Raw genomic sequence first — 12,138 nt, forward strand, 5'->3', positions numbered from 1 at the left:
TAAACATTTTCAATGATAAAATTGCTTATGTTCCTATACATTTCACATATGTATACTTCAGCCCTATAAACTAGTACCGCTCAAATATCCTAAATTTTGCCGGTCCAGACTCCACCTTTTTTTATCGTTCTATTGAAATATAATGATGGTTATATCCAAAATGTCACTTATACCCACTTATTTGCGAACTTGAGAGTATTGTTTTGCCAGTGATCCTGATTACATAATACATACATCACAAATTCAAAAAAATAATTTAATCGAACTGGCAATGATTGTATGACTGAACATCAGGTCATCAGCAGCAAAGAAGAAACGGAACAGATTTATCGCCGTTTACGTCATCTGATGAATAAATAAGTTGGTAAATTTTGCGTCCAAACTAATTAAACCAGTTTCCGTCCTACGTTAACATGCAAAATGATGAAGCCTTCCTCCTAGCTCGTCCCATCTTGCTCATGGAAAGAATGGTCTTTCACATAGATATCTTTCTTCATGTCGCTGCACCGAGCGGTCGCAAGCGCACCCACGCCGCGCTGCTGGGCACGCCGGCGTGCACCACGAACCAGAGGTAGTACCCCGGCGGCGCCACCCGGGCGACGGCGGCGCCGCCACCTCCACCTCGTACACCCCGATGTCCAGCTGCGACACCCTCGCCACGGACAGCCCCACTACTCTCTGGTTCATCCCGAACGAATGCGTCGCGAACGCCGGCGCCACCGCGGTCACGCGCACCACCTGATCCTCGGGTCCCCTCCCGCCAGCGCGCCGCCGGGCACCTCGAACCGTACAGCCGTCGTCTCCCCGTACCCGACCTCCGAAGGCGCGGCCAGCACCCGCGGCCGCACGGCATCGAGCCGCGCGTCCAGGTAAGGGGGCAGGAACGCCTCCAGGCTCAGCTCCGTCGGGTACGTCACGTTGAAGAACACGTAGCCGATGTGCGGGTTGCTCCCGCCGACGAGCACCCGGCCGTACGTGTCCAGCGTCGCCGACGAGTGGTACATCCTCGGGACGGTGGAGGCGGCGAGCACCTCGAACCGCGCGCCGATCTGCGTGTCCGTCCTGTACAGCACCGGGTACATCACCGGCTCCCGCCCGAGCTCCCACCCCGCCGTCCCCGCCGCCGCGCCGTTCACGATGAGCACGTCGCCCGTCGGGAGCAGCACCATGTCGCCCATGATCCGTGGCAGCGGCATCTCCTCCATGGCCCACACCGGGTTTGCATCCGTCGGAGCGATGCGGCCGCATGTCCGTTCGGCCGGCAGGAACGTGCCGTTCCTCAGCGCGAGCTGGTACGAGCCGCGCGGCGCGCCGCCGCAGACGAGCACCTCGGCGTGGGTCGGGTACTCCGGGAGGAGCGGTAGGAGTACGGACGAACCGGAGGACGGGTAGTTCCTCGGCACGCCGCCAGGGATCGTGGGGAGGCGGCGGAGCGGGGCGCGGTTGTACGGGTCGAAGACGACGGCACGGTCGTTGGCGAAGGCGAAGACGGTGCCGTCGGGGAGGAGGTGGAGGAACGGGTAGAGGTTGTTCTCGGCGTCCACCTCCGTGGTCTCATCCAAGAACGGAAAGAAGGTTAACGGCGGCGTGGCATCGATGTCGTGCGGGAAGAACTCGAAGTTGAACTGCCGCCGGCCGCCGAGGATGAGGACGCGCCCGTCGGCGAGGAGGATGTCAGTGGCGTACCACCGCCGAGCGGCTAGGAAGTCCGGGAGATCAACCCAGCCAGTCGTAGGGGAGAAGAGGCGCGCGATGCGGTCGCCGTTGGAGAAGCCGCCGGTCTGGAGGAGCGTGCCGTTGGGGAGCAGCGCGGCGGACGAGCACCAGGGGTTGGTGGCGAGCGGGTACGGGTGCAGCGCGTTGGACCGGAGGTCGAGGAGCACCGAGTGCGCCGTGCAGTCGGCGGGGGCGGCGGTTGCGTTTGGCACGGCGGCCGCGGCGGCGCACGGCCCCGGGTCGGAGAGGGAGATGTTGGAGGGTCCGGTGTCGGTGCGGTCGAACATGAGGACGAAGTCCTCCGGGAGCAGCTGCATGTGCATGGCCGAGACGCCGATGTTGGCGTGGAGGAGCCGCCACTCGCCGGCCAGCGCGGCGGGGGGCGTCGGCTGGGCGGGCTCCAGCTGCCATGCTGTGGCGTCGGCGCCGGCATTGGCGACGAAGCTGGTGACGAGGAGGAGCAGGGGAAGGAAGGGTCTTGGCGTCGGCATGGTTGCTGTGCATGCGTGTCTTCTTTAAGTTGGTGCATTGCATCGTTGCGACGTGTTAGGAGGGTTTGTACAGTGTGATATGGGTTTGTTGGGTGGAAGGTTGGTTTGTGGAGGTTGGAGGGAATATAATACATTTTGATGGCTCAAACTTCAAATTTAAGTACTATTTCCAGTCAAATTTATATGCTGCATAAGGATGTTGCTCACATTATTTTAAGGATGTTATTGTTCACATTGAAACGCCTTAAAGCATTTTCACTGGTTCGCCAAAAAAACACACATACTACTCAGAAAAAAAATCTGCATTTTCACACACATAAAAGATTATCGATATATGGAGTATATCTCTAAGCAACGTCTTATTTGGCAAGAGCAAGGGCTGCTAAAATGCTGGTACAACCCCGTGATAGTTGATGCATTGTTGTCTTGTCCAGGACCGGCTTAGTTCTACTCCTGCTTTATGTCTTTTTTTTTTTGAAAAACAAAGGATTTTATGGGCTTCGGCGCCTACACCACGATATATATAGACTAAATTTATTACTAATGCACAGTTTGAAGAAAAATAAGACTAACCAAAACGGCTAGAGACCACACAAACAAACTACTAGGACTAGTCAATAAAATAAACTAGAAGAATACCCCACGTCGTTGGAGCGGTAATTTTCAATATTTTATTGTAGAATCATATAGCTAATATACAATGATATGGTGTAAAAATATATTTGGAAATAAGGAAAAAAGATATCAAATACATTTATGTTGTGATTATTGAATTTGGTCACATGTTTTTTTTATTGGGCACATGCATCCTGCAGGGTGAAGAATGGAGACAATAGCAATAGATGGACAGATATAGCTGAAAATCATGGTCACATGGATATTATTATCAGATTATGTGGACGGGCTGCATGTTGACATAAACCGTCAATAGTACTTATTAATCAGGGTTTTTTATTAATATAAGGTGTATAGCTTTGCCACATAACGCATCCATAATTTGCCCTACAAAGCCCATGCGATCCACGTTGCCTGAATAAAGACAAAAACTCCCAGATCAATAACTCCAGCCTTTTAGGCCTGATTTCCATTTGTTTCTGGTGTTGAGTATGTTGTGGGATATCCCATGACCACTACCATTGTTACAGAAGAACAGCATCTGGAAAAGCATAACACTTTATTTTCTTCAAAAACCAAATCGTTGCGACAAAAACATCTAGGCCAAACAAGTGATGCGGTTCCCTAAAAAGAAGAGAAATAAGAGACCTGCCACCACCATGTAACCAAGATCCAAAAAAAAACATGCTTCGAGGTTTGAAAGTATAATAAATAGCACGCCATATGACTCTCACCATTGGACAATAGAAGGTTAAGTGCTGTGCAATCTCATGATAAAAATAAAAGCTACACCATATCATGTATTCCCCTACTAGTTTCACTTAGATAAGATATCATGTGTAAGACTGACACCAGAACATTAGTTTTTCTTCTAGAACTATACTTTAGAGTCAAATACAACATAATACATACTAACGGTTGTAAAACATCCTTAGATCCAAACCAAACACATCACCGACTATTGACAATATGTCATTTGCCACTTTGGCAACTATTTCATGCCAATCATGCAAGTGGTGGCCAACGACAGTGCGCCAAAATTTAATTCCTAAAATAGAGGCAACAATAGCGTGCATGACCCTTGTAATATTAAAGAGTCTATAATATATTTTTCTGCCATCTAACCACTTTCTTCCGAAAAGAAAATGCTCTCGCAACTACCTTAAACTAGCTAAATTGAAGAAAATATTCTTTAACTTGCATTAAGTCCCTTCTAAAAGTGGAAATCTCCTTGTTTATCCGGAAAGAAAGACAATGGTTTATCACTAATATATTTATTTATTATGAAGTAAGAGAAGCCAAACCCCATCATCCATGAATACATGTAATTTCCATTTAAATATGGATTCACTTGTTTTTCAAACCATGGTTATGTATGACCACACCCACGTAATCTTTTGGCATACATACAATACCCCACTTAGTTGGTACTCCCTCCTTGCCACAATGTAGTGCATATAATATTTTTGAAAAGTCAAACGATATCAACTTTGACCAAGTTTTTTGAGAAAATTATGTATGTCTACCATACCAAATGTATATCATATGAAAATATACATCGTGAGGATTCTATTGGTATTGAGTTGGTATTCTAGATGTTGATATTTTGTTCTACATACTTGGTCAAATTTTATGTTGTTTGACTTTTAAAAATTCTTATACGCACTACATTTTGGCAAGGAGGGAGTACGTAAATTTGTTTATGTTGGCCATATTGCTACAAAAATCTTGAATGAAAAAACCCAATATTTGTGCATTCATTCTAAAATTTCCAAAATGGACACCATAATAATAGGATTACATAGTAATACCAAATTAATAGAGAGCTAAAAGTCCACCATATGATAATATTTTGGCTTCTCCAGCTATTTATTTTTTCTAAGATCTATCCTCAATACGTTGTCAATCCTAGGTTTCTTAGAATGCATTGGGATGCCAAGGTATTTAAAGGGGTAGGATCCTACTCCAGACCCAAAAATTTAACGCGTGCATGTTGCTGCTCTTTTACTGCCTCAGAACAATAAAGATCATTCTTAGAAAATTAATCTTTAATCCAAAGAGTTACTCAAACATAGTCAAAAGATGTTGTAGATTTACTCTCTAAATCATGTTCCATAGAAAGTTTTACATCATCTGCATATTGAAAAATACTATCATGGTTAATTAAATGTGGGATGACAACTTAATCATTCCTTCCTCTTTTTCTATGTTAATTTGGATAGCTAACGTATCTACCACAATGCTAAAAGGCATCAGTGATAGAGGATTGTCTTGTCAAACACTATTCTTTGATTGAAAATAGGAACATATATCATTGTTATCTTTAACCGCCGCACTCCTTTGTTTGCATAAGCTTCTCAACTTGAGATCTCCATAAAACGAAAAAACTTCCGCTCGAAGAGTTTGATGCAGAAAAGGCCACCTAACCTTAGATTTAATTAAAGGAAATGTGGGCCTATACTATTGAATCTTTGTCGCGTATGGAGTGAGAACCCTGCGTTTTGAAAATCTATGAAAAGGGCGACAATATCATCCTTCTAATAAAACAATGGTGATCCATAAGGACATCCGGAAATTTTTAGTTACGTTTCAAAAATCGCGCTTTCCATTTCATCATGTTCTCCTTAGGAGAGACTTACATGATACCATCCATGTCGATGTTCATCTATGGAAACCTGACTATTATTACGTGGACCAAAATTGTCGGTGATGATCTACCCCTTCAAACGATGAGGAGCTTTTTCTCCTCCTTATATTTCCCATCCAAATTCTTCAGCTGCCCATGAAAGAAAAGACACATGGTTCATCTACTTGCAACAAAGGTTTCAATTACACGTATAAGTGATGAGGATGTCAGCAAGAGGGTGCTCGATGAGACTTGTACTAGTTTTTTGTGTGAGCTTGGTCAGTGTAAATACTTCACTGGTAGTCTCGTGTTTATGTGTGTTACAACTCGCAATAGATAGTGCCAATCTAATGATGGATTTTTTATTTAAAAAAAATAAAACCTCATTAAGTGAAATTTTGCAGAATAAATCAACCAAAACACATGAAAATATAGACCGAAGGCCTGATCTAAAATAAATTCCTTCGTCCATGTTGCGTCATGATTCTATCCTTGCTGAAGTCCCTACGTCGACTCGCCAATCAAGTGCTCACATCCACAACAAGCAAATCCTCTATTTCAAAAAAAAAAATCAAGCAAATCCTCCAACAAAGTGAAAATTTTCATCCATTTTGTGATTAGTTTGTATAAGAGATCCATGTAGCCATTTATCCATGGTCATATATGTCGACTCTTGCTAAAAAGGCACAACTAATGATAGTTCACACTTCTGCAATAGTGCAACATCAATTAGCTTAATTTAATATATAAGAAATCCTACACATAATGGCACGGTCTAAGAATTCTGGTTAGTAATTAGTAGTATCTATAAGATGGCAATGATGCATGGCTTTGGTTGGTTTGGAGTTAGCGATGGTTCATGATAAGCACATGTACCCAATGGTGTCATGCCCTTATGATGACAAGGATTAATTTGGCGGCCTCAAGTAGGTTGAACTTTTGTTATAGGAAACTAACAACAATAAGTCATGCAAAATCTCACGGAAGATACGAGGTGGGAGATGTCTATTTATTGTGTTAGCTTGTGATGTCAACATCAAACCATGGCAGAACAAACAAAAAATTGGGATAATGAAAAAGTCTTAAGTTACATTGCCATACTCGGTGTCCGTGTGAGTGAATCAAAAAAAAAAGGCCAAAATAAGTATTCCGTAAAATAAATTGTAAATGTAATGAAACATTAGAACGGTTCATGTCATGTTTTTACGAGGTAATTGCTCCGGTGTGCACGAAGGATGTTAGTTGTATTCTAGTTCTGTGAAGCTCGACCGGATCTATTCATGTTCTTTTCTTTTTGTCCAACATGTCTCTCCACATAGATTTCCAATAAAGAACCCACCATTTTGTTACAAGAAATAAAAAACAAAATTAAAGCCATGTTTTGGAAGTTCCACTAGGAAGAGAGGTTCTCCACCTGAATTTTCATTCAAAAGTGGCTCAAAAGCCTGATTACAACAGTGACAACGAGGCATGGGGGTTGGGGAGGAGAACGCTAGAGAGCGGCATGGCAAGAGCAAGCAAAGTACGTACTCTCCGTCCTGGAAATGATGTCTTAGTTTTGTTTAAATTTATATATCTAGACACTAATAGTGGCTTTGTACGTACATCCAAATTCAGAGAAATTTGAGACATCTTTACTAGAACAACATAGAAGATTCCGTAAAAAAAGAAAGAACAACAGAGAAGATGTATCCGAACTAGAAGAACTAGGAAAAAACCCGTGGGTTGCAACGGACAAAATATTAAACTTACGATGAAAAATTGACGCGGTCCAAGTTTTGCGCCAAAATTGATAAACATCACAATGTCAAATTTAACCCTGTGTATATCAACTTGGATAGTTGTCTAAAAAAATTACATCGTCGGTTTGCATTAACATTTCTCCCTAATTCTCACTCATAAGTTCCATTAATATGTATTTAATGATTCATTGTTACTGTCAATTTAAAACCATTAGGTTTTTTTTGTCAATTTAAACTCACCTAATTATGTGAACTTTTAGTGAGTAGAGTACATTATATTTCTTCCATATGCATTTTTGCACTGCATTTTCTTGTACAGTTTAGATGAAATAGTAGTACCGTGTGTCCTTCCCATATGAAATTTTCTACGGAGTAGTGGATTTTCTTACATAGTTCTCGATGAAATTAAGGTTCTAAGATTTGTAATATTCAAGGAACAAAGCAGGCTAGACAAAATTGTCAGGTTCGATCAACAAATCATTTGGGCTTCGTTGTATTCGTACCAATATTTTCTAGCAGACATGCAATGCGCCGTAGGAGCAGCATCTCGTTGCGTTCAAATCGGCGCATCCTCAACCTGGACCGCATCCTGAACTAAGGGTGTGTTTGGTAGGTCGGTTCAGCACAGATTGTCTTTCTCATATGAGACATGCTCACCCTATACAAGTTGTGTGCAGAATTTGCCATGTGTTTGGTGGGTGGGGTGCCTTCAACCATGCTATGACAAGAAGCTGTTTGGTGCTCAGTGATGCGTTCAACCAGGCTGAGGTTCTAGTTTTACAGAAAAGCTCATGAAAAGAAAACGAAAAAGCAATCAAGTCCCTATACGTAAAAAAACAAAAGCAATCGGGTCCCTAGCTTGACGTGGCGGCGCTGGTCCGTGTCCATGGCGTGGCGGCGCTGGCCGGCGTCGGTGAGGTGGCGGCGCAGGCCGTAGTCGGGAAGGCGGCGGCACAGAACGAAGTCGAGGCGGCGGCGTTGTCCCGTGTCTGTGGCCCCGGCGGCGCTGGCCCGTCGGTCGCGGAGCTGTGGCGTCGGGCGGCGCGGAGGACGGCATCTGGGAGGCGGCCGCGCAGTACGGCGTCTGGGAGTCGTCGTGCAGGCCGGCGTCTGCGAGGCGGCGCGCAAGCTCGGTGACGGGGCAACGGGCGCGGCGTGCGGGGAGAGAGAGAGAGTGGGGGGGGGGGAATGAGACGTGCGGGTGGGGGTCTGGGGGTGTGCGGGTGACACTACAGTGTTTTGCGGGGACGAGGTCAGCCAGGCTGACCTGCGAAGCTCGATTTTAGCTTCTCAGCCGGGCAGGGCTGAGGGCCTGTTTTCGCATGAGGTGGGCGGTGCCCAGTTAGACCGAGCCGGTCTACCAAACAACAAAAGGTGGGAAAATCTGGGATGAGAGGGGAAAATCTGCCTCCATTCGGGCTACCAAACACACCCTAAGCTGCCTCCATGGCTGCTCGAGGTGTACTCTGACGGCAACAACCCTGCTATTTTTTCCCGGATGCCGACGGCGATTTACACAAAAATAACCCAAAAGTGGAAGAAAAGCACAGACTGACCCTCTGGCGAAACTATTTCACCAATCTAACCCTTTTGTGTGGCGCCCCTCTCAAGGGCACCACACATGCCCATGTGGCGCCCACAGCGCCGGCGCCACACACCCATCCTACGTGGCCCGTCGACGCCGAGCTGGTGACCCCGATCCGACGTGGCAGCACGAGTGGCGCCGCTCCGGCCGGCGCCACACTTTGAAAGTGTGGCGCCCCTGGGAAGGGCGCCACACATTGACTTAAGTTTGGGCGCCGCGCGCGCCCAGCCCGACCCTTCTTCTTTCTTTCTCTTCTTCTCTTCCTCCTTCCTGTACGAGGGGGAGCATGCCCGGGAATTGTAACCTCCACCGCATTGAGAATTCCTTGATGACGATCGGAGATGACACACACTTCCTTTGAGGGTGGTATGACCCTCGTCCTCAATATATGGAAAAACCATTGCCAATTATCATTGTTCTCAATCTCTACCAATGCAAAAGCCAATGGTACTAAACGGTTGCTTGCATCACTTGCTATTGCCACCAATAGTGTGCCCTTGTACTGACCGGTCAAGAAGGTACCATCAACGGCTATGACGGGCCTACAATGTTCGAATGCCCTCGTGCATTGCTGGAATGACCAAAATGCACGGTGAAATACCCTCACTCTTTTACCATCATGCAATGTCATTTTGGTTGCGGAAGGCTCGACCACATGCACCATGCCCGGGTTAGTTGCGGCCATCGCTAACAACAACCTAGGGATACGGTTGTATGCTTCCTCCCAATCACCATACAACATCTTGAATGCGGCTTGTTTGGCCTTCCATGCCTTCCCGTACTTGACGTCGTAGGCAAACCGGGATTTGACCGTATCTTGCACGGACCTAATGCTCATGATAGGAAGTGATGATATCTCCGCCGAGAGCTTGTATGCAATGAACTCGGATGTGAGTTGACGGTGGTCCGGCTGTGCATCCTTGCCATCAAGCTTCGGTCCCCGGCACATGTGAGTGGCTACACAACTTGTTATGTGCCAAGAGGGCCCTTTTTGAAAGGTCGTGCACGGACAACCCATGGGCACCTTTTATCCACACATTTTAGCGTGTACCGCTTCTTCAAGTCCGAGTGAACAACGATGTAAGGGCGATGATGCTTAATGGAGAACTCCTTCAACCATATCTTCAATTCCAAGAAGGTATCAAACGTGAGCCCTTTAGAGATCATAGACGTCGTAGCTTCCACATCTCTCTTGGATAGTGGCCTAGCTCCAAGAAGTAAACTTTTACCACCATCAACCACGGCTCCATCCGCAAGACTAACATCACGGAACAATGGTACCCGGATATCCCGTCCGGTTACCTTCTTGAAGATCTCGGCTCTTTCGGCTTCCTTAGCCGTGAAGCCATCCTCGTCAACCTCCTCTTCGGGTCCATCATCATCCGAGTCCGACGCATAGCATCGGGAATAAGGAATGGAGTGGTCCATCTCCTCTTGCGTCCAATATTTATCCAAATCACCCACATTGTTGCCATTCATCTCGAAACAATCATCACCATCTTCGTGCTCATCATACTCATTATCCAACGGAGGTTGTTGGGCAATGGGAGATTGGACAATGGGAGATTGGGTGGCCTCTTCTTGGCTCATGGGTGGAGGAGTCCTCTCTCGAACGGGGAGGAGGGCCGGTTAAGGTCAAGCTCGATACGAGCCTCAACCGTCTTGGTTGCAAACAACTCCAAAGCCTTATCTTGTGACCCGGCCACCGTCTCCTTGTAAATGGACCAACGTTGCTCGGAGTTGATACGCATTATCTTCCAACGGGTGTGCATTCCAAACCCCACATTATGCCTTCCCTCTAGCTCAATACCATCATTTGGCTCATTCCAATTCAACTCAACCCTAACTTGTGCTACCACCTCCGCAAAGCTAGGGCTAACGTCAAACACCAAGTCAACCTCTTCCGGGTCCGGCTCTATGTTTCCCTTCAAGTAAGCATCCTTGTCCACATGATGAACATGAACAATTCTTTCCATCCCCCTAGCATAATGGGAACAACACATACACACATGTGTTCATTAGATACCATAATCTACATAATCTACCCATACAAACTAGCACACTACCATTTCTTCTACTTCAACAACCCTAACATCCAACCAAATCCATCTCCACCCTCAAATCAACCAAATCCACATCTAGGGTTTCACATATAGATTGGAGCAAATACACAAAATCAATGGATGAAAAGAGGGGAAACGGAGGAGATTACCTCAAGCAACGAGTTGGGAACGATCTCCACGGATAGATCTGACGATTTGGTGGTTGATTTGGTGGGGTGGAGAGAGGGGGGAGAGAAAACCGGGCGCCTTTGGAGGAGAGAAGAGGAACGAGAGGAAGAAAGAAAGAAGAGGGTCGGGCTGGGCGCGCGCGGCGCCCAAACTTAAGTCAATGTGTGGCGCCCTTCCCAGGGGCGCCACACTTTCAAAGTGTGGCGCCGGCCGGAGCGGCGCCACTCGTGCTGCCACGTCGGATCGGGGTCACCAGGTCAGTGTCGACGGGCCACGTAGGATGGGTGTGTGGCGCCAGCGCCAGGGGCGCCACATGGGCATGTGTGGCGCCCTTTAGAGGGGCGCCACACAAAAGGGTTAGATTGGTGAAATAGTTTCGCCGGAGGGTTAGTCTGTGCTTTTCTTCCACTTTTGGGTTATTTTTGTGTAAATCGCCGATGCCGACGCCTCTGCTGATATTTACCGGACGCAGACACATCCTGAACCTCAGCCGCAACAGATCGGGATGGAGCGCCACCAGGTGGTGTGGTCCGGCTCTCACAACTCCGCCAACATCAAGATCCACCAGTCCAGCGCCTGCACACGAGGCAGCAGGAGCGCATCGGCCTTGACGCTAGTCAGATCCCGCGACTGGGATCTCGCTGGGCGAGAGGGATTTCTGGAGCGGTGGGACGACACACGGGGTGGAGCTGTCATGCCCGATACCTCTAGAGATGCAGGACTGGGCGCCATGGGCCATGGGCTGGTGATCATGGGCCGGAAGTATCGGTGGATGGCAACAAAAGGAGAAGCTGCACATGGAGAAGGGCATCGAAGAAGTCTGAAGAGAAAGGAACATAACTAACTCTCCTGGCTACCTATGTCTCTCCTGCTCTCTCTGTTTCCATGAATTTAGGCGTCGATCGTGCCTCACGCCGGCAATCATACCGGCAAGGGGGCGGGGTGTAACAGGAGCAAGGGAATCAGGCGACGGCCATGTTCGATGTGGAGCCGGGAGAAGCGTCGTGGATGAAGGGGCCGACGGAGCCACGCTGGTTGAATGGGTCCGGGGAGGCGCGGTTGGGGAAGGAGGCCGGGGTGGCGCGGTGGAGGAACTTAGCGCAGCCTATGCGGAGGAAGGAAAGCGACCCGA

At 47.4% G+C, this 12,138-nt stretch overlaps 1 pseudogene; it reads right to left on the bottom strand.

Annotated features, from left to right (window-relative positions):
• Nucleotides 1-493: 493 nt before the first annotated feature.
• Nucleotides 494-2,207, bottom strand: LOC124696444 (annotated as a pseudogene).
• Between the last annotated feature and the right edge of the window lie 9,931 nt (nt 2,208-12,138).

Source organism: Lolium rigidum, chromosome 3 (assembly GCF_022539505.1).
Source record: "Lolium rigidum isolate FL_2022 chromosome 3, APGP_CSIRO_Lrig_0.1, whole genome shotgun sequence".
In the NCBI taxonomy this organism is placed as follows: domain Eukaryota; kingdom Viridiplantae; phylum Streptophyta; class Magnoliopsida; order Poales; family Poaceae; genus Lolium; species Lolium rigidum.